Here is a 19,306-nt window from a genome sequence, read left to right as displayed (position 1 = left end):
GGATATAATGTCAAGAGTGCACACAGATGAATGCAGCCTCAGCCTCCTAATTGTCTAGACAAAGAAAATCCCCATGGCTACAAGGCAAAATGTTGTGGAATACTCTAAAACTTTACACTTTGTTGAAAGATCGCTACTTTTATGAAAGAAATTATTTTACAAAGTTCAGCCATATATTAATTGAGCAGGACTGTGTACATAGGTTCTCGCCAGGTACTCCAGCTCCCTCTCACAGTCCAAAGGCATGCAGTTAGTGGGTTAGGTTAATTGGTAACTCTAAATTGCCCATAGGTGTGAATGTGAGTGTGAATAGTTGTCTGTCTCTATGTGTTAGCCTTGCGACAGACTGGCGACCTGTCCAGGGTGTACCCTGCCTCTAGCCCTAAGATAGCTGGGCTAGGCTCCACCCCCCCCCGCGACCGTTAAAAGGATAAGCGGAAGAGAATGAATGGATGGAGGAACTCAACTAGTAATACTCTGAAATTTAGGAATACCGTGTTTCAGAGTGATACTAAACAACTAGTATGAAGGTACTCTATCTCTCCATCCATCCATCTATCAGTTTCTTTTCTCATACAAAATTTAACACTATACTGTGAATATCTTAAGCTAAATGCCCCCGAATTACACAGCGGTACGTCAATATATTCCACTTTCAAATCAGCTTTTGTTTTTTGAGGGGAATTGTTGAGCTCACATAACTTCTTCTGTACAGTTAACCAAGTGACATTTTTCAGTGCAGAAAAACAGTTAAGCTCTGTGAAAAAAACAACTGTGCTACAAGTTTACACTGGTCAGTTATGGCTGCTGCTAAAAATAGCACCGTCTAAAACAGCACATTCCTTTGTATACAGGTACAATTTTGACTGGCTTCATTAAATAGTATAAAGTTAAACATACAAAAACAAATTCAGCTGATTCTGAGGAGTCAGGCGGTACTCAGGCTGAACTATTGTAATCCCTTATTATTAACAGTTGTAAGAGTTGAGGCCCCTCTCCTATGGAATCAGCTCCCATTTTTTGGATTTGGAAGACAGCCTCTCCACTTTTAAGATAAGTGTTAACATTTTTATAAAGCTTAGTTAGAGCTTGATCAGGTGACCCTGAATCCTCCCTTAGCTTTGTTGCTATTGGCTCAGGCTGCTGGGGACTGCTGGTTTTGACTGATTTCTACCTGCCCACTTTCACCAAGTGCTTGCTCAGAGAGAATCATCAGATTATGGGGTATCTCTGCTAACCTTACACCTTAAAGTGCTTTGAAACAACTCTATATAATTCTATAGCATATATAGCAAATAGTACTGCCGATATTCATGTGCTTAAACAGAAGTCTGTGCATTTTTTGCAGTTTTTTGGTGAGGAGGCTTGTTCAGAGACCAAATGTGAAAATTACACACACTTGAGAGACACACTGTATTAGGATGCTCACTGAGAATAATCTGCCTCCCTTCCTCCAAATTTCCTCTGAACGTTACCAGGGTTACAGCAGTCCCGAGATTTCACATGCACTGCTTCAGCTTCCATCGTTTGCCAGTGAGGCTTTGCTCTGCACAAGAACCGAGCACAGTGTTGCATATGAATTGTTAGTTAAAGTAAATCACTTGTAGCCAAGACGTGTCCCAAATGGATCACACAGTGGAATCAAGCAGTAGCGTATTTTGACTCATGAGGAGAGCTAGGTTTCAAGCGTAGATGCATTTATGTACAGAGAAGCATCAGGACTGGTTTTAACAAAGTGCCGAGATAAAAGGCAGTGAAAAAAGAGAAAAGAGAGTGTGACTTTGTCTCTTCCCTTAACAGCTCTGTGGGGTTTGCCTATATCGCAAGGTGAAGCACAGGGCATCCATGCTCATTTATTTGGCTGTGCATCATCCAGAGCCATTCCAGGCTATTAATTATAGATGGCTAATATAAGGTGGCAGGAATTCCTCAGAGGTTTGTCATCATATCCGATCCTCCTTACAACCAGAGCAGATTTGAGACTGAGTCCATGTATTGCACTTTATATTCAGTGTTTATAAGAAAGTAAATGCAAACACCAATGGCACTACAACTGTGAGACATTGGTGGTTCATAACCACTAGAATACGTAGTGAAAAAGATTGACTGAACCCTATTTATCTGGAGCACATGCAAGAACCTCTCAATTCACTGGTTTCCTCCAGTATTATGAAGGCAGCTGAGCCTTTTTCAGCTTCCTAAACAAAATTTTTAAGCTCAACAGCCTTCATGGAGACTAAAGAGGTCTGTATATAGGTTGGCATGTGTAGGAGCCCCTTACACCCAATGGGCCTTGACTAGGTTGCAAAACACAGCAAATCAAAGACACTAGCAGGGGCTAGAAGCACAGAGGCGTGTGGATTCCTTCTGGGGGCTGCAAAGACTCATTTAATCTCTCCATACCTCCCTGTCCTCAACAGCTGTTGGGAGATGGAGGGGTTTAAGACGCCACAGGCTGAGGCCCATAAGAGCAGATTAGGATGGAACAAGAAGGAGGAGGAGATGAGGGGGAGGATGGCGGGGGCGATTTTTCATCACAAGTTGCAATGTTGAAGCCCTGTCGATCATTCGGGCAGAGAAATGGGTGCTTAGATGGAGGTGAAACATGGGCGTGCAATACTGTACCGTCTATGTGGGTCAACTCAATATGTGTTGAGCTCTGACAACTGGCTGCCTCTTGGCATCTTTTAACAAATGTCACGATTAAGGGGAATGTTTTCACAGGGTTTGTTGTGCTTTGCTCTGTATGCAAAAGAGCTGCTCAGAATATTCATACGCTGTCCCGAGCAGCTGAACACAGACGCAGACCCAGCGGGAGCAGTTACAAAAAAGGGGGAGAGACATGCAAGAAGATGGCATGGCATTTGGAATTGGTGTCAAGCTGAACTCAGATATATCTTGCCTGTGGCCATCCAGTTAAATCTGCAGCTCTGTAGTATACATCCTATGTACTTTTAAACAAGCTGGTTTAGCTGGTGCAGTAAAAAAAAAGGAAATCACACATTAACATTACAGCATTGTGTTGCAAGAGGAGATTATCTGACGGCATTTCGAGCTGCGACCGTTATTGCCTGAAACGCTTCACAGTCTAAAGGATTAGAAACTTGTTTAGCCAGTTGACTTCACTGTATTAACCTAATCTGCACCATCTTCCTATAATCTCAGCAGGACAATACAAGGCAAACAAACCAAAATGACAAAGCACACCAGCGCAGGAGCAAATTTAAGGGGGGCGGGGGTAATGTACTGCTTTTCACCTTGTGTGCCCCAGTGCATAATCCTGATCAGGGAAAACATGCTGTGATTCTGCACAGATCCTGACATTTGCAGTGCCCAAAGCTTACAGCGAATTGCAGCCCTCTTGTCTGCCCTGCTACCAGAGCTCCAGTGAGGTAATTGGGGTTATATCACTTGTCACAGAGTTTAATTATTTTCTGATTCTTTCTGCATATTAAACCGGACTGGCAAAGGAACATCTGGGGGTTTAATAGTAATGGGGTGAAGTGTACATTTGCGGTAGAAGTGAATATGGTCCTAACATATGGGCTGGGATTATTACACTTGGGCTGTGGAGCTTAAATAAATGCAGTCAGCAAGGTCAAACAGGGTTGCTGGTGCAGTCACATGAAAATTATAAGTCTCCTCGTTTTTTGTTATAAAGGCTCTGCGTTTGGCAAAGATTTGAAGGTCGGGAATGAAGATCTAGGTTGAGATAGCACTTCTTCGAGAAGAAGAATGAAAAGCACTCTTTTTATTTCAGAAAAACATCATAATTCAGTCTTGAGCCAGATTAGATTTTTTTGGAATTATTTAAAAAGAGCTTTGACTTTAAAGAGTTATACACATCTAAAATGTCATGAAAAATTGGTTATTACTGTTTAAAAAAAAAGAAGACTACTTGGGACAAATAATATTTGAAAGCACTAAAAGTCTGTGCAAGTAGTTTCTCTCACACCGAAGAAATAACATTTCTTTTGATGTCATTCAACTCTCACTGACGTCCCAAAGAGTAGTAATTAATTCTACAGCAGCTAATTTAAAAAAATACAACTCAAACTGTTCATGAAAGAAAATGATTTTTATGAAGATGATGACAACTGATGTATGATTGTTTTCACTGGTGTAACTGAACAAAATGAAAAGCTTCAATGCTTCCACTCAAATCCCCATCCATTATCACAATCAGAACTGAAATCCACTCGCTACATAGTGTGCTGCCTGTCTGTAAATATATCATATCTATTTATTAGGGGTGCAACGATACACAAAATTCACGGTTCGGTTCGATACTTTGGTGTCACGGTTCGATATTTTTTTCGATACAAAAAATGTTCATGTCTTTTTAATTTGTCATTTATTAAAATTATAAATATATATTTTAACTCAAAAGTACAGTTTTTAAATTTAATGTTGCTGAAACAACAAAGTAATAAAAAATAAATCTATCTGATGGAGAAATCACTCATCTTTGGAAAAGAGAGTTTATTACAGAGAAATGTCTCTTTCCAAAATAAAAGCTATACTATACGCTTCTTCTGGGCTATATTCTCAGCAGCATATTAAACATATCAGGTCCCCATAAGGAGAATCATGTGCTAACGGCTGTCTAAATGACTCGGGTAAAGTTTGTAGCATGCGTGCTTGTTGTTTTTGTCTGCTTCCACTTGTCTTTGCACTAGGATGATGACGGCGTAAATGTGCAGTCATATTCATTGTGTTCCCACTAGTGCTGTCAGCGTTAATCTGAAATGACGTTAACGCCATAACGCGGCAAATCTCCCTTAACGAGCTGCCACGGATCGCCCCGAGCGTGGGGCTGGACAGCGTCAACACCTTAACGAGCAAACTGCGCTAAGGCAGTAGTTCCCACCCATGTAATTGAGCATTGCATGGCACATCCGACATACTGTTTTACCTTTGTCCATGACACGCTTACCTTAAGGGTCATACTTCACATGAAGACCAAAATAGTTCCAAAGGCCAGATCTGAATGAGGGTGGGGGAGGTTCAATTTGCCATGTTACAACGAGCTTAGCTTCTGTCTTGCTAGCTTGCGCTGCGCTCAGTGGATCTGCACTCGACAGTGCAGCTTAGGCGGAGTAGTCGAACACAGATCCACTGAGCGCTCAACACAGACAGCATCGTCAGAAGAAAAGTTGATAAAATAAATTAAAAATTTTGTATTGTTCGATACATATGCGTCCCGAACCGAAAGCACTGTATCGAACGGTTCAATATCGATACGAGTATCGTTGCACCCCTACTATTTATCTACCTGGTGAATGTGAACAAATGCACTGATGTTGATTTCCTTTAACAGACTGACAGGCTGTTTAATGTGCATTAAACAATGTTAACTGAGGAAAGCAGATCATGTTGGAATCGGAGCATTAACAAAAAATCAAAAACAAAGAAAGAGAAGATTTCGTGGACGACTGACTTCATACATAAATTGCTAAAGCTACTATGAAAATCAGAAAACAGCAGAGGGCTACACTGGCACATTGTTCACTGTTATGTTAGAGTTATGAAGAAGCCATTTACATATTACATTTTGTTTCATGGAGGCATTATCCATATGCAAATAAATAACTAATCACAGCTGCTGCGTTAGTCTTTGACTGCACAAAAATCTGATTTATGAATGTGAGGCTGACTAGCCAATCACCAGTCATGACCAATCAGCTGAAATCCAATCTCAGTCAGCTGAGGCTGGTTCTCCTTAAACAAAAAATGAGTTAAAAGACTAGAACTGATAGAGATGAGGGAACTACGGAGTTGAGTGGCAATATGTGCGAGTAACAGCTTAACAACATTAAATGCTATTGTTTGCTCTACTTGATCTACTCCAGTAATACTAAAAACAATCTTTCAACTACTAATTTGTTTTTTTTTTATCTTTAGTTTCAGATGCCTGTCATCACACCACCGATCATCTTCTAAGAGAAAGGGAGTTCTGTAATGTAATCTGTGCAGGTTATAAAGACTAATTTCACGCACATGTCTCATGATCCAATCTATGGTCGCCTGTATTAAGTGACAGGTTTAAACAAATCTTGCTTGCTTCTCATAGTGTGTAAAACTAAATATGGAGATAAAATACCATGCACGCTCATAATATGATAAGCACTGAGACTGAGAAGAGGAGAAGGAATGCTGCTACAAATGTAAATTAATTCATGCCGAGCCTGCACATAGTGATCTCCTCGTCTAAGAAGGAGAGCTCAGGCATATGTCATACAGTGTGTCAGTGCACATTCACAGATAAATTAACACACACAATCCTGTAACAACGCCCGTTACATCACTCACTGTAACAAATTCTTTGGGCTAAATGGGTCCCAGTGGGAAATGACTTCGTCCTCTACCGTGCCATGCAGGCAACACCGAGGGATCAGTTACCATTCAATCCCATCATCCACTGCATCCATCCCCACCCCACATCACTCCCTCTCATTCCCTCAGAGCCCTCCTCTGCTCTTTCCTTTACTCGTTGTCATTCATGGCTCTGGCATCTGTGTGAAGTGAAGGGGGTGGGGGGTTGTTTATGACAGGGTGACATAGTGTTTTGATATCAGTGTATGAAGGATGAGTCATTTAGCGATACTGAATGAATCTTATATTCCAGTGTTTGTTGAAATACAGCCTAAAAAACATTTAGTGTGGTATTCTTAACAAAATACCATTTTAGTGCCTCAAATCAATATTTTTGTATAAAAATGTCAGAAAGTGACTATAGCTAGAGAAAATAATACATATTTAATAATATTATTGCAATGGATATGATCTGAATGGATCAAGTGTTTAACAGTATTCCAACTTGTTTTGATTTTATAGCCAGCAGGCTGCTTCTGTGATCCGATTATATTCCACAGAAATATATATCATATATACCTCGTGCTGCATATGAAAATCACTAACATGAAGGTCAGGGCTCTGATCCTTAAATGTGGTCATAGACTAACATGCTGTTACCAGGTCTGCTTCTTGTTAAAGCAGTTTGAGAATGCTGGATGACGTTATCGCCAATAAGAGTGCACACTTATGGTAAAATAAATGGAAAAACAATGACAAAACAATGATCAACCCTCCAAGCACGCACTGCGATATTAGCTTGAATTCACATAAGTCTCTTCTACATGTCTGTTTATGCATTGTTGAGCTCATATTACTGCTAATTAGATATTGTCAGTGATGCCATTATGCTGGATTTGTTCTTGATGGTATTTTCGCTGATGGATGCTAAAGACTCTTTGGAATGCTTTTCAATTATGTCTTTTTAAAAGGTAGCTTTATTGCATCAGCACTTTTCAGAAAAATTAAAATTTGTTTAACACGGCAATTTTCACTTCAGTGTCAATGAAATATTCTGGCTCCTGTGCTCGTTCAGCAGTCAGTTAGTTTTAGTAAAGTCACAACATCTTTGACTAAATATTTGTTTTCTATACAAAATTTTTACTTTGTAACTGACAGATTTCTCCTATAAATTAGTGTGTCTGTTAAGATGACGTGATGGTGGTGGATAACCCACTTTTGGCTATTTAACTCAGACACTTTACACTCACTCAAAGCAAGTCATCTCACAAGGGTAAGAAGTTTTAGGGTTGCACATATGTGTTATGGTTACTGCTTGCCAAAGTGGTCCAAAGAAATTCGTTTATGGTATTTCTTTCTTACAGAAATAACTTTATATTCTGTTTGTATTCTATTTCGAGGTTTTTGGTAATCGTCTAAGATTATAAGCAACTAGGTAACTGCAACAAGTCAACAATTCTGTCCACAGAATTCATCTAAAACAGTCAAGGTGTGACTGAAGTGCAAACTTTAAGCTTTAACAGGTTTTACAGAAGTATTTCATGAACTGTGTAGAAGTTAATGCCGTTCTATATACACTGTCCCATTTATAGAGGCAAGTATGAGTTTTGTTTTCAGTGCTTGGATCAAATGTTTTTGTGGTTAGTGACTTACTGAAGTCTAGAATCCATAGACATCAGGAAATGCTGATGCTTTCCTTGTGTCTGACGCTTTCCCAGGGCTTTAGGTGTCTATGCATTCAGTTTTGTCTTCACTAATGAAAACATAGTCTGCTTAATTGAGATCAGATGACTGACCTGGTCATTGAAGAAAATCCTGTCCCTGCCTTGAGAAACTCTTGAGTTGCTCTGTACACTTCAGAATTTATCCTGCTACTTCTTTCAGCAGTCACATCATCAAAAAACATTAGTGGCCCAGTTCCAGTGACAGCCAAACATCATCATGCTATAATCATGTCTGACAGATGATTTGGCGTGCTTTGGATCACGAACTGTTTCTCTCCTACACCATACTTTTATCTTCCAATCATTCTAGTACAAGTTGAGTTTAGTTTCACCTCTACAAAGATGTTTTTCATCCAGAAATGAGCAGTTTCTTTTAGATGTTTTCTGACAAGGTCTATTATGGACATCCAGTTCTTGAGTGTAACCAGTGGTTTGCACCTTGTTGTAAAGTCTCTGTATTTCCACTCATGAAGGTGTCTTTTGATTGTAGACTGATTATACAATATGATATGGCTACCTTCTCTAGAGTAGGGTGTTGTTGTGAAGCTGTTTTTCTTAGTCATGTTGAGGTTTAAATTTATCATCTTAAATGTTCATATGCTGATTACATTGCTTTATATAAGAAAGGTCTAACTCTGAGTACACTCTGTGCCAAAACGTGCAGACAGGAAACTGCATGCTTTTGCAGCTAGAATCATCCAGTTCAGTTGTCTTCTGTGGTCTTTCAGGCCTTTCAGTGTTGTTGAGCTAGCCAGTGGATTCCGTCTTTTTAAAAATGTTCCCCATTATTGATTTGGTCACTCCTAAAGTTTCTGCTATCTTTCTGATGGGTTTATTTTGGACTATCAGCTTAATGATGACTTTCTTCACTTGCATCAATAGCTCTTTTGGGCTTCATATTGAGAGTTCCATTGAAAACCTAACATTGCAAATTGGAGTCAGCTCCAGACATTTTATCTACTTATTTCGTCATGGAATAACAAGGGCCATGAAATTTCCTGTCAGTCAATTGTCCAATTAAATTCTGAACCTCTGAAAATGAGGGATTGTGTATAAAACAGGGTGCAATTCCCAGAAGGTGCAATACTTTTGTTAAGCCTCTTGAATCAAAGATCAAGCACATCTTTAATTGGCACACATCAACAGTCACAGCAGTGGTTAACAGAGGAAAAAGATGTTAAGAAAAAAATGTGTCATTTTCTAAAAGTTATGGTCCTAACTCTATAATGGATGTTTTTCTTAATATGTATCAATAACAAATTACTGACTGAAGGTCATAGAATATAACACTGCTGGCCAGGATTATATGTGCAATATGTGCTTTAAGCTTCTGTTCTTTTAGCTGACTGGACCTGAATAATTAATGACAGGCAAGGCTAATAAAATACATTTCTTGCTTAGATTTAGTTAAAACAACATAGAAGTGCTGACTGTATGCTGGATTTCATTCATAGTTGAGGTTTATAGGTACTGTACTGAATTGGGGGAGGGAGATTATGGTGCTAAATCTGCCAAGGTAAAATGTTCAATTACCATGAAGTCTGAGACTGCTTACTGCCTCTCTCATCATTATTAGTGAACCATTTTTCCTCCCCAAACACTAGCTTTACTCTTTCTATAACCCTTAACTTGCACACACATGCTACACTACCCCCAGCAAATATTATGAATAATTAAATCAGTCCAAGCTCTAGTGATGCCAGTTGTCTCTTTCCCTCTATTTCTGCTCCCCCATCTTCCTTTCACTTGCTTTTTCCCTATAGACCTCCTCCAGCCTAGGCTTAATGCCAGGTCTGTGCAGCTAGGCTGGAGCTGCAGAGTGAACACCCATCAAACCATCACCCTACCAAAAGCAGCAACCCACAGGCCTGCAGCATTATCAAAGGAGAAATGAAATGGGAGAAGAGGATGTCTGCAGGAACAGCTCTATCACTGTGGCTCAGATTTCCACACAGGCATGAAGAAGAGGCACACTCGGCTTGCCCGGATCGATCCGCAGCATTTCATACTATGTCTGTGCCTGCAGGCTTCCATGACTCTCTATAGTGGGGCTGCCAGAATGACTTCAGTGGGCTTGCCTTAAAGAGTAAAGGTAACACTTAGACACAAACAGAAACTCACACAGCAGGAGCTCAGACAGGGCCTGTGTGAGTTGTAGATTTGCGGGGGGGGGGGGGAATCTAACAGGATAAGAGGATTACTGTTCCTCTCACATATGATGAAGAAAAGTTTGAACAGACACCATGGCAACAACAAAAGACATTTCAAGTTATTCTACGCACTTGTCAAAGTAGGACACAAAAACGCTTAGGCAAGCCTTTTCTGTTTGAGAATCACCAGCCGCTGAATTTAGGCTCATTATGTGAATTCTAGTGCTGACTGAGCTTGATCTGTCCTATAGTCTCATATGATTTGTTGGTAGGGCTGAACGATATATCGCATTTGCGATAATATCGCGACATGATCAAGTGCAATTTTCTAACCGCAAAGGCTGCGATTATACTCTGGACATGTCCAAATTCATGGGCTGCATCCTCCTGAGGCCGCATTTGTAGACCGATTACGTCACAGCGACACGCCGAAGGCTGTCTAAATTACTACCATATCCCAGAATTCATAGCGCGGCCCAGCCAAACTCCAGTTTCCAGCAATGGCGGCCGCTACTAAGTTTTAAAATTACTCATACTAATCTTTCAGGGTCACAAAATAAACTTTTAACATATTTTCAGGCGAGAAAGTAGTTGTGTAAACATCAAATATCTGCTCGGTTTATCAAGATATCCCATATTTGCAAAAGTGCTTCGACGTTTTCAGAGGCGTCTGCTACCCACCAGCTCGACAGCTAGCCGGGAGCTCGAGGGTTACTGATGCGGCCGAGAACGGCACAACTCCCGGCACATCATTTTCAGATCACCGCGGAGTTTCGCTGCTCGGGTTAAACGTAATATATAAGTCACTTAGACAACCTAAAAATGTTATTGTTGGGCTTTTTTCAGTGTTTTGTTTGTTCGTGAGTAAATCGGTTTGGCTGAGATTAAAGTTATTAGATTAGATAAAATAAAACTTTATTAATCCCCCGGGTGGGTTCCTCCTTGGTTTTCACACAGCTGACTAAACGTCAAACAGAAAACTTATTAAACAGAAGTATGAGACAGTCGAGAATTTACACCAGTGTCTGGTTATATTTTAGATAGCAAGAAGCAGACGGCCGAGTTTATTAAACTCCACCGAGACAGCGGTGACGCTAATCAGAACTAGACCGTCCAATTTCACGCCTTTAAATTTTAAAGGCGTGTTTGTGTGTGTGTTTATACAATTGCTATTATGTTTGCACTTTATGTGTAATGTTACTGACTGCAGAGATCAGTAAGATGTGTGTATTTTTTATTTATTAGTTTTATTTATTTAATATTATTTTTTAATTGAATGACTGTCTAGTAGTTCACAGATGTCGAAAAACTGAGTGTGGTAAAGCCACTGATTTTTTTTATGTATATTTCTGCAATCTGCACATTGTACTGACTTTCATTTTAATGTTTACACCAGGGTTCCTTGTCAGCACTTTATGCTCAGATGTTTGTAAGCTAAAAATAAACTATTGTGTATGTTCAAATATACTGTTGTGATTGAAGAAGTTAAATAAAAATGTCAGTCATCAATTCATGCATCACCTCATGTCATCATAACAGAGGTCTGTCTTCCAGGAAAGAACAGTTTAAAATTAATGTAATATAGTATTGGCCATACTATATGATGTATTGCTTGTCTTTGTTTAATAATACAGAAGACAAAGACCTTAAAAAATAATCGCATATCGCATCGCAATCGCAATATTGGGGGAAAAAAATCGCAATTAGATTATTTTCCATAATCGTTCAGCCCTATTTGTTGGCTTGGCAGGATTATTTTACTTTGTGTGTGATTGTGTCGAGCATGTATATTACTGCAGTACATCTGTTTCCATGGCTGAAAGAGCACTCATAGCCACTGCAGCACTGCCCTCTATGCTGCAAAGCTCTGCAGCAGCCAGAATTGATTTCATCACAACCACAACATTGGGTGACACACAGACCCTCATTTGCAATGCTCCTCCAAGGTACACAGAGCTCCACATCTGAGACATCTACATTTCAAATAGAGGGAGGGATAGGAAGAGGCAAAATATGCTTTATTAATGAGCCAGCACCCAAAAAGTACTTCAGATTGGTCCCAATTAAGCTGTCACAAACTCAGAACAAGTCTCTTCCAATCACCAAAATGGCTTATCATGGGATGGTACACTCTTACTTTCCATGCTCCAGTCATTTCTCCCCTAGTCCTAGAAGAATATTCCAATGTAGGAGGCAGGAAAGACAGCTTGCATCCACCATCACTCAGTCCCAGCTGGGCAAAGCTCCTGGCTTTCACAGTCCACAGAAGACCGCTGCAGCGTGAGCCGTGCACATCAAAAACCCTCCCACACATAAAGCCTGGCATTGATGAATACGCTGGCATCTCCTGCACCACATTCATGTTCTGACAGTGTCCCTTTATATTTGCTGCCAGCTCTTAAGTAGGAGAGAAAAACATTTTCCTGTCTTTATTTGACAGCCTCTTCATGAGGCCATCTCACATGACCCCTGCATAAATTTGCTGTCACGTTGCTCCTTGGCCACAGTAACAAGCGTGAAAATGGACACAAAGAAAATGAACTTTTGTATTCTTCTTCCACATATTACTCAGTCCTTTAATAGTATAAAGGAAAGGGTAGGGCTGAAACTTTTATTTAAAATGTCAAGGCCAATTGTACAAACTAATGTAAAATCCCGCTCACAGTATGTTATTATATGTACTTTGGCTTTGTCCTTCACCCTGCGTGGTTTTCTGCCACTTAAAAGGGGTATATAATATATCTGATTTCACATGTCTGAGCTAATATCTTTCATTTTAATAATGACACTACTTCTAAGATTGACATACAGTAATAGCTAGAGATGGCACGATACCACTTTTTTATGTCCGATACCGATATCATAAATTTGGATATCTGCCGATACCGATATGAATCCGATATAGTGTTTTTTAATCAACAAAACTGTTTTTTAAAATATCTTGCTGCATTTTGCAAGTCTGCAAGTTCATACTCAAGTTTAAAACAACAACTACACTAAAGCTATTCTGTTATACCTGTATACAAAAAAAATATTTCATAGTTCAGCAATACTGATCAATCTAATAAACTTAGACCTACACCATCCTCCCTATTCTGGTATTTTAAAGAGTACTTAGCGTAAATATTAAGCAACCTAACTAATAGGGTTCCAACTCCCAGCAACAACAAAATTAAATAAATAAAAAATGGGGAACCACCCCTCACGCGCCGCCTCATGATGCTTAATCGACGTAATCAACCTTAATTTGATGCAGTGTGAAAAAAAATGCACAGAAATCAATTATTTTTCAAGAAATATTAAATAGATTCAACATCTTTCTTCAACAAAATTGCAGACTGCACAGATGGTACCTTCCCAAAGTAAAAAGTACTATAGCTTACTAGGGTATATATATTAGACTTAATAGTCACTATATACAGTAATTGACTTCTATTCATTTTACATCAAATTAAAACTTTGGGTGTCAGATAATTATTTATTAAAAGCTAGACATTTTAAATGAGAATAAGAAAGAAAAGTATGTCTTTGTGCCCCCTTTTCCCAGTTAATGCCCTATCGGCCCCCCTGGCTAAACTTTGCTAGATCCGCCCCTGCACAGTTACCAGCCGTCAGCTACGTAGAAAAAGATCCTGGTGTAGAAATTAATATTAAATAAATTCTAACAACAGCTGATCAAGCTTAAACGTGCTGCTGTTGTTCAGCCGCTGGTTTGCTCTTTCTGGCGCAAAGTGGACCAAAAACAAACGAGAGACAGACTCGCGACAGAAAAGCCGATCAGCTGATTTAAGCAGTTTCACGATTGAAGTAGCAGCCGGAGAGCGAGAGGCAGTCGCTTGTTAAGCTTAACGCAGGAATGCTTTACAAACATTCAGAGATGGACTTACACACTTGCTTTACTTCTCTCGGGGATAACTTTGTCGGAGATGAAATGCCAGGTTGCTAGCGAAGCTCCACATGCTATCCAGACCACCGACAGGTCCTGCATGCCACAGCTGCTCTATCACGTGATGCATACGTTCTGAGGTGAGTTACGGCGTGTTGCAAGTTTTGTGAGGTGCTTTCGTGATATTTAATGGATCGGATTACATTTTTTATTTTTCTCCGATATCCGATCCAGTAATTTAGGTCAGTATCGGACCGATACCGATACGTAATATCGGATCGGTCCATCTCTAGTAATAGCATGATTGCTGCAGATTAATTGGCTGCACATCATCATGCAAATCTCTTGTTTCATCAAGTTCTAAGGATGGATTGAGATTTGGTGACTCTGGAGACCATTTGAGTAGAATGAACTCCTTGTCATGTTCAAGAAACCAGTTTAAGATGATCTGAACTTTGTGACATGGAGCATTATCCTTGTGGAAGCAGCCATGAGAAGATGAAAACATTGTAGTCATAAAGGGATTAGCGTCAGCATAAAGAGACCAGGGTCAGCAACAACACGCAGACAGGCTGTGGCATTTCTATGATGCTCACTTAGTCCTAGGAGGGACGAATTTTGCCAACAAAATATTCCCCACACTCTTACACCACCAGCCCCACATCCACTACCCCGAACCTTTGAAACAAGACAAGATGGATCCATGCTTTCATGTTGTTCACACCAAATTCTAATCCTGTCATTTGAATATTACAGCACATATCGAGACTCATCAGATCAGGCAACATTTTTCCAATTTTCTATTGTACAAATTTGACGAGCCCTTTTGAATTGTAGCCCCAGTTTCCTGGTTTTCCTGACAGGAGTGGTACCCGGTGTAACTTTTTGATTCAAAGTTACATGTTTTGCTGATTCAAAGATGCTGTTCTGCATACTGTTGCTTTCCCCTCAGCTCAAAGCAGGATGGACATTACCCTGACCTGTGACATCGCCCAGAGAACTGCTGCTGGATATTTTCTCTTTTTCAGGTCAGTCTCTGTAAACCCTGAAGACGGCACATGGAAAAATCCCACCGGACCACCAGTTTCTGAAATATTCAGAACCTCCAACAACCAAGTCACATTCAAAGTCACATAAATCACCTTTCTTCCACATTCTGTTGTTCAGTTAAAATTTCATCTAGACCAGCGGTCTCGAACCTTTTTTTGTGCCCGACAATATTTTCACGGACCGGCCTTTAAGGTGTCGCGGATAAATACAACAAAATAAAACTAGTACCGGTACCGAAAAAAAGAAGATTTATTCATAACACATGTGAAAAGACCCAGGAAAACAGAGTTAACGATAAAAACGATAACAAAATAACGCTGAAAACCGATAAAAACCCTGAAAACCATGCATTTCACACCCGAGTCTCACTCTCGGGCCCGGTACCAAATGGCCCGGGGGTTGGGGACCGCTGATCTAGACCATGACTACGTACCTAAAAGCACTGCATGTATATCTAAAGGTTGAGGATTAAAGACTTTTCCAAAGCAAACTGACAAACTCATATTGCAGAAAGTCATTGTTCCAGGCCAAGAAATTATCAATTTTTACAAAACTGATGCAACATTGTAATTTGTGAGACTTGGATGTAAAGATAGCTAGCTGCTAAGCTAAGCTAAAAGATTATTTATGCCTGTGCAGGTTAAGAAATCATTAAATTTAGAAGATATTCAGTGGGTATTTAGATTATTTTGGCAAAAAAATGATCCATTTAATTGTTGTCTTTGTAGCTCTTAGAAAATAAGATAAGATAAGATAAGATAAGATAACCTTTATTAGTCCCACACGTGGGAAATTTGTTTTGTCACAGCAGGAAGTGGACAGTGCAAAAGTTATGAGGCAAAAATTAGAATACAATAAGAATAAATACAGTACACAACTGTACAGAATAGAATAAAATAAAATACTATATACAGTAGAATAAAATAAAATAAATATACAATAAGATAAAAATAGAATACAAATACAAATACTATATACAACTGAGTAAAAATACAACGATGACAGAAAGGATTATTGCACTTAGTATTATTGCATATGTATGGATGTGTGTGCTTGATCAGTTAAAGTCTTTATTATGGAGTCTGACAGCAGTGGGGAGGAAAGACCTGCGAAATCTCTCCGTCCCACACCGTGGGTGCCGCAGTCTCCCACTGAAGGAGCTGCTCAGTGCTGTCACAGCATTATTAAACTATTACAATCCTCTGTAAGGTTGATTTCATTACTTCATTTAGCTGTAATTGTGTTATTTGTGCTGTGATTTTTTTTTTGTTAAAAATTGATTAACATATTTTACCTTACCTTCCAAGGCTCAATTACACATCCTGTGAATGCTCAGGAAAATGAAATAGTTTAGCTCAGCACAGCAGGAGAGCAAATATCAATGGAGTCGGAGAAAAAAAACCCTGATGTATCTAATACTCTAATGAGGCTCTTACATAAAAGCATGCATTTATACCCATAAAGATGTTCTGGCTCTAATCTAAAACTGCTCCTGGCTTTTTTTGTGTTTCCTTTCAAGTCCAGTTCCTCAAAGTTGGGAGAACTTCAATTTTTCATCTAAATACAGTGAAACTACCAATTATGGCAAATAGTGTCTGACATTTACTGAATAACTTAAAGTCATAGAGCAGTTGATTAGTTAGTTAACTGTCAAACTGCTACCAGTGTTATACCATTCCATTAAATTCGGAGACAGAGCTAGGATCCGCTTTGATCAGAATAGAAACTGAAAGCAGGGGGAGTGGCACCGTTCTGCCCTAATATATTAGTTTAGTTTTTATTTAAAAATCCACTGCATGCATATCTTAAAAATAACACTCTGTTATACTCTGAATTGTCCTTATACAAATGTTGTTTTATAGGTCTAATATACTTATAGTATGTCATATATATTTTATAGTATTATGACTGACAATGACCTTAAAGAGGCATTTGCTTTAGGTTTTGTCTGTTTCTTTTAAATAAAGTCATAAGTCCTGGTATCCTTTCTAGGTTTTCCTCCTGCTTCCACTCTTCATGCCAAGCTAAGTTAAACTATTAACCTGTAACTGTTACACGGGCACATGCAATATTAAAGAAACTAAATTATTCATGCTCTAGTAGCATCCACTCACTGTGGAGGAAAAAAGTAGGACAAAGTGCACTCAATGGGGATTCCAAAAGGATAGTAATTGGCTCTGATAGTATAGCCCGCCAAGGACAGGTCATGTGAGATTTGACCTCAGCTCTGACATAACTAAAATGCCAGATGGCCTATCTGATGTGCTAGACTGTTTACAACAATACTGCACGACTGCAATAAAATCTTTGCCAGTGTTTCTTACAAAGGCATCGCTTTTCAATAAATGAGACAAACTGTCTCATTTATTGAGGGTTCCATCTTTACATAGTAGAAAGCTCAAGAAAACAGGGTTTCCCAAAAATCAACAGCAGTAGACACATTAGACAAAATAGTGACAGACAGATAGTGGGAGTATGCAAAGAATATTGGTATTTTCACTGTAAATGCTGCAGGAAAATAGAAATGAGCTTTAACCTGCTATCTCATCAAGTTCCACCAGGATGTCTGTGAACAGGCTACCTAATAAAGCAATTTACAGCTACTATCCAGATACCTTGTCCCACTTGAATTTACAATTTTGCTTCACACATTTAAGCTCTGGTGCAAACATTAAATAAAGACAAACCACAAACAATCTGCAGGAAAGGTTGAAGATTTGCAACTATAAAATCGCTAAACACATTCACTGCAACTGCTTTTTATGATCACTGGTATATTTTTTCTATTGACTAAAGTGTTGGATACATTTAGGAGACATCACAAAGCAGCTTGAGCTCAGCAGATTCCAGAAAACATGTCTTGAACGTGTTTTGTATATGTTTTCAGTTTATCAGTTCAATATTACATCCTGGGAAAGACTCTCTTGACTCATCAGCAAGGAAATGGACCCAACTATTCCAACTTGCTGTGGTTTTGGAATTATTATTTTTTTATTTGTTCCTGTCTTTTTGTTTTATTATTTTTCCCTTAACTATTATTTTTCCAATATCAGATCTGATTCTTGGGGGAAGATGTTACTGGTCATCTGAGTGGTCACTGGTGATTTAAGAGGACAGTGCTTAATGTCTCATTGTCTGATGATACGCAAGTGTGCGTGTCATCAGACAATGCTTCTGTTTCATTATTTAGAAATGCCCTTCTTGTCCTATTGCTATATTGATTTCCTCTATCCATGTGGCTTTTCTACTCATAGTCTGTTCAAGAAAAAAACAACAACTCTATTATTAGCTTACACCCTTTTTTGTACACAGACTGGAAGAGGGCTCCCAGTTTAAGAGTATAGACCTGGACTGGCACATCGTCGACTCCAAGCCTGTTCCAGCTCTTATGGTGATTTTCTTTGCTACTTCCAGCTTCTTTTCAGCAAGAAAAGTGCTGCCTAGTTTTTTGTCTCCACTAACATTTGTCAACTAACACTTCCCCTGTTCCAGAGTCTATCAATATCTGTGCCTGTGCCCCAGCCAGCTAACATTCTTCCTGTTGCTGAGCCAACTTATCTTCATCTCAGACTTTTTCATGGTTGTGCTCTGGTACTATGCACAGGTCAGTCTTTCTACATGTTGTAGCTTTGTGCCATCACCACTGTGTAATGGCAAAAATATGGTCTGTGGGCTACTCTTACTTAAGTAGAAAACAGAAGTTATAAAATATAATCCACATTCTTGTAGTGACATGAAACCAAACTGCAGCTGTACATTTTATGCTGTTCTCTGATCTTTGGTTAGTTTTCCACAACCAAATTTGTGCAGTTCAACATCAGTGCAAATGGACACATCTGCTACACCATAAATTCTGCTTGAGTCAACTAACACCTTTGTCTGCTCCAGGGCTCGTGCTGCCTGATGCCTTTACTGCAACTGTGGGATTTCGGCCTGATGTTTCCAATAACCTCCCAAGGGCTCCTCTCGCTAGCATCGAGCCATCTCCATCATAGTTCCATCTTACTCACAGGACTCCTGCCAGGCCTCCCGATGGGTTCTGCCTTGGTTGCCAGCCTCCTACCAGGCCTGCAGCGGAGCTTTTTCCGCACTTCTGGTCTTGCCTATTTGCTCATCCTCTGGGTCCTCCAATTGAGTGGCTTCGCCTGTGTGCTCTGTTAGCCATACATACAGGAAACCTC

The 19,306-nt window shown here is 39.5% G+C and overlaps 1 protein-coding gene across 2 annotated transcripts in view; it reads right to left on the bottom strand.

Annotated features, from left to right (window-relative positions):
- The window catches only part of arvcfb (ARVCF delta catenin family member b), a 267,199-nt gene that overhangs the window by 235,110 nt on the left and 12,783 nt on the right, over nucleotides 1-19,306 (bottom strand). The window contains exon 1 of one of the 2 annotated variants that reach the window (XM_080894651.1): nucleotides 14,077-14,164. The exons of the other annotated variant lie outside the window; for it this stretch is intronic. The gene's annotated coding sequence lies outside the window, so the exon portion shown is untranslated. Of the gene's footprint in view, nucleotides 1-14,076; nucleotides 14,165-19,306 lie in introns of those variants that run through there. 2 annotated transcript variants of the gene reach the window in all.

The sequence above is a fragment of the Rhamphochromis sp. 'chilingali' genome (genome assembly GCF_963969265.1).
Source record: "Rhamphochromis sp. 'chilingali' genome assembly, chromosome: 10".
Taxonomy (NCBI): Eukaryota; Metazoa; Chordata; class Actinopteri; order Cichliformes; family Cichlidae; genus Rhamphochromis; species Rhamphochromis sp. 'chilingali'.
Note: the sequence above shows the minus strand (reverse complement) of the source record. Positions and strands in the feature narration are given on the sequence as shown.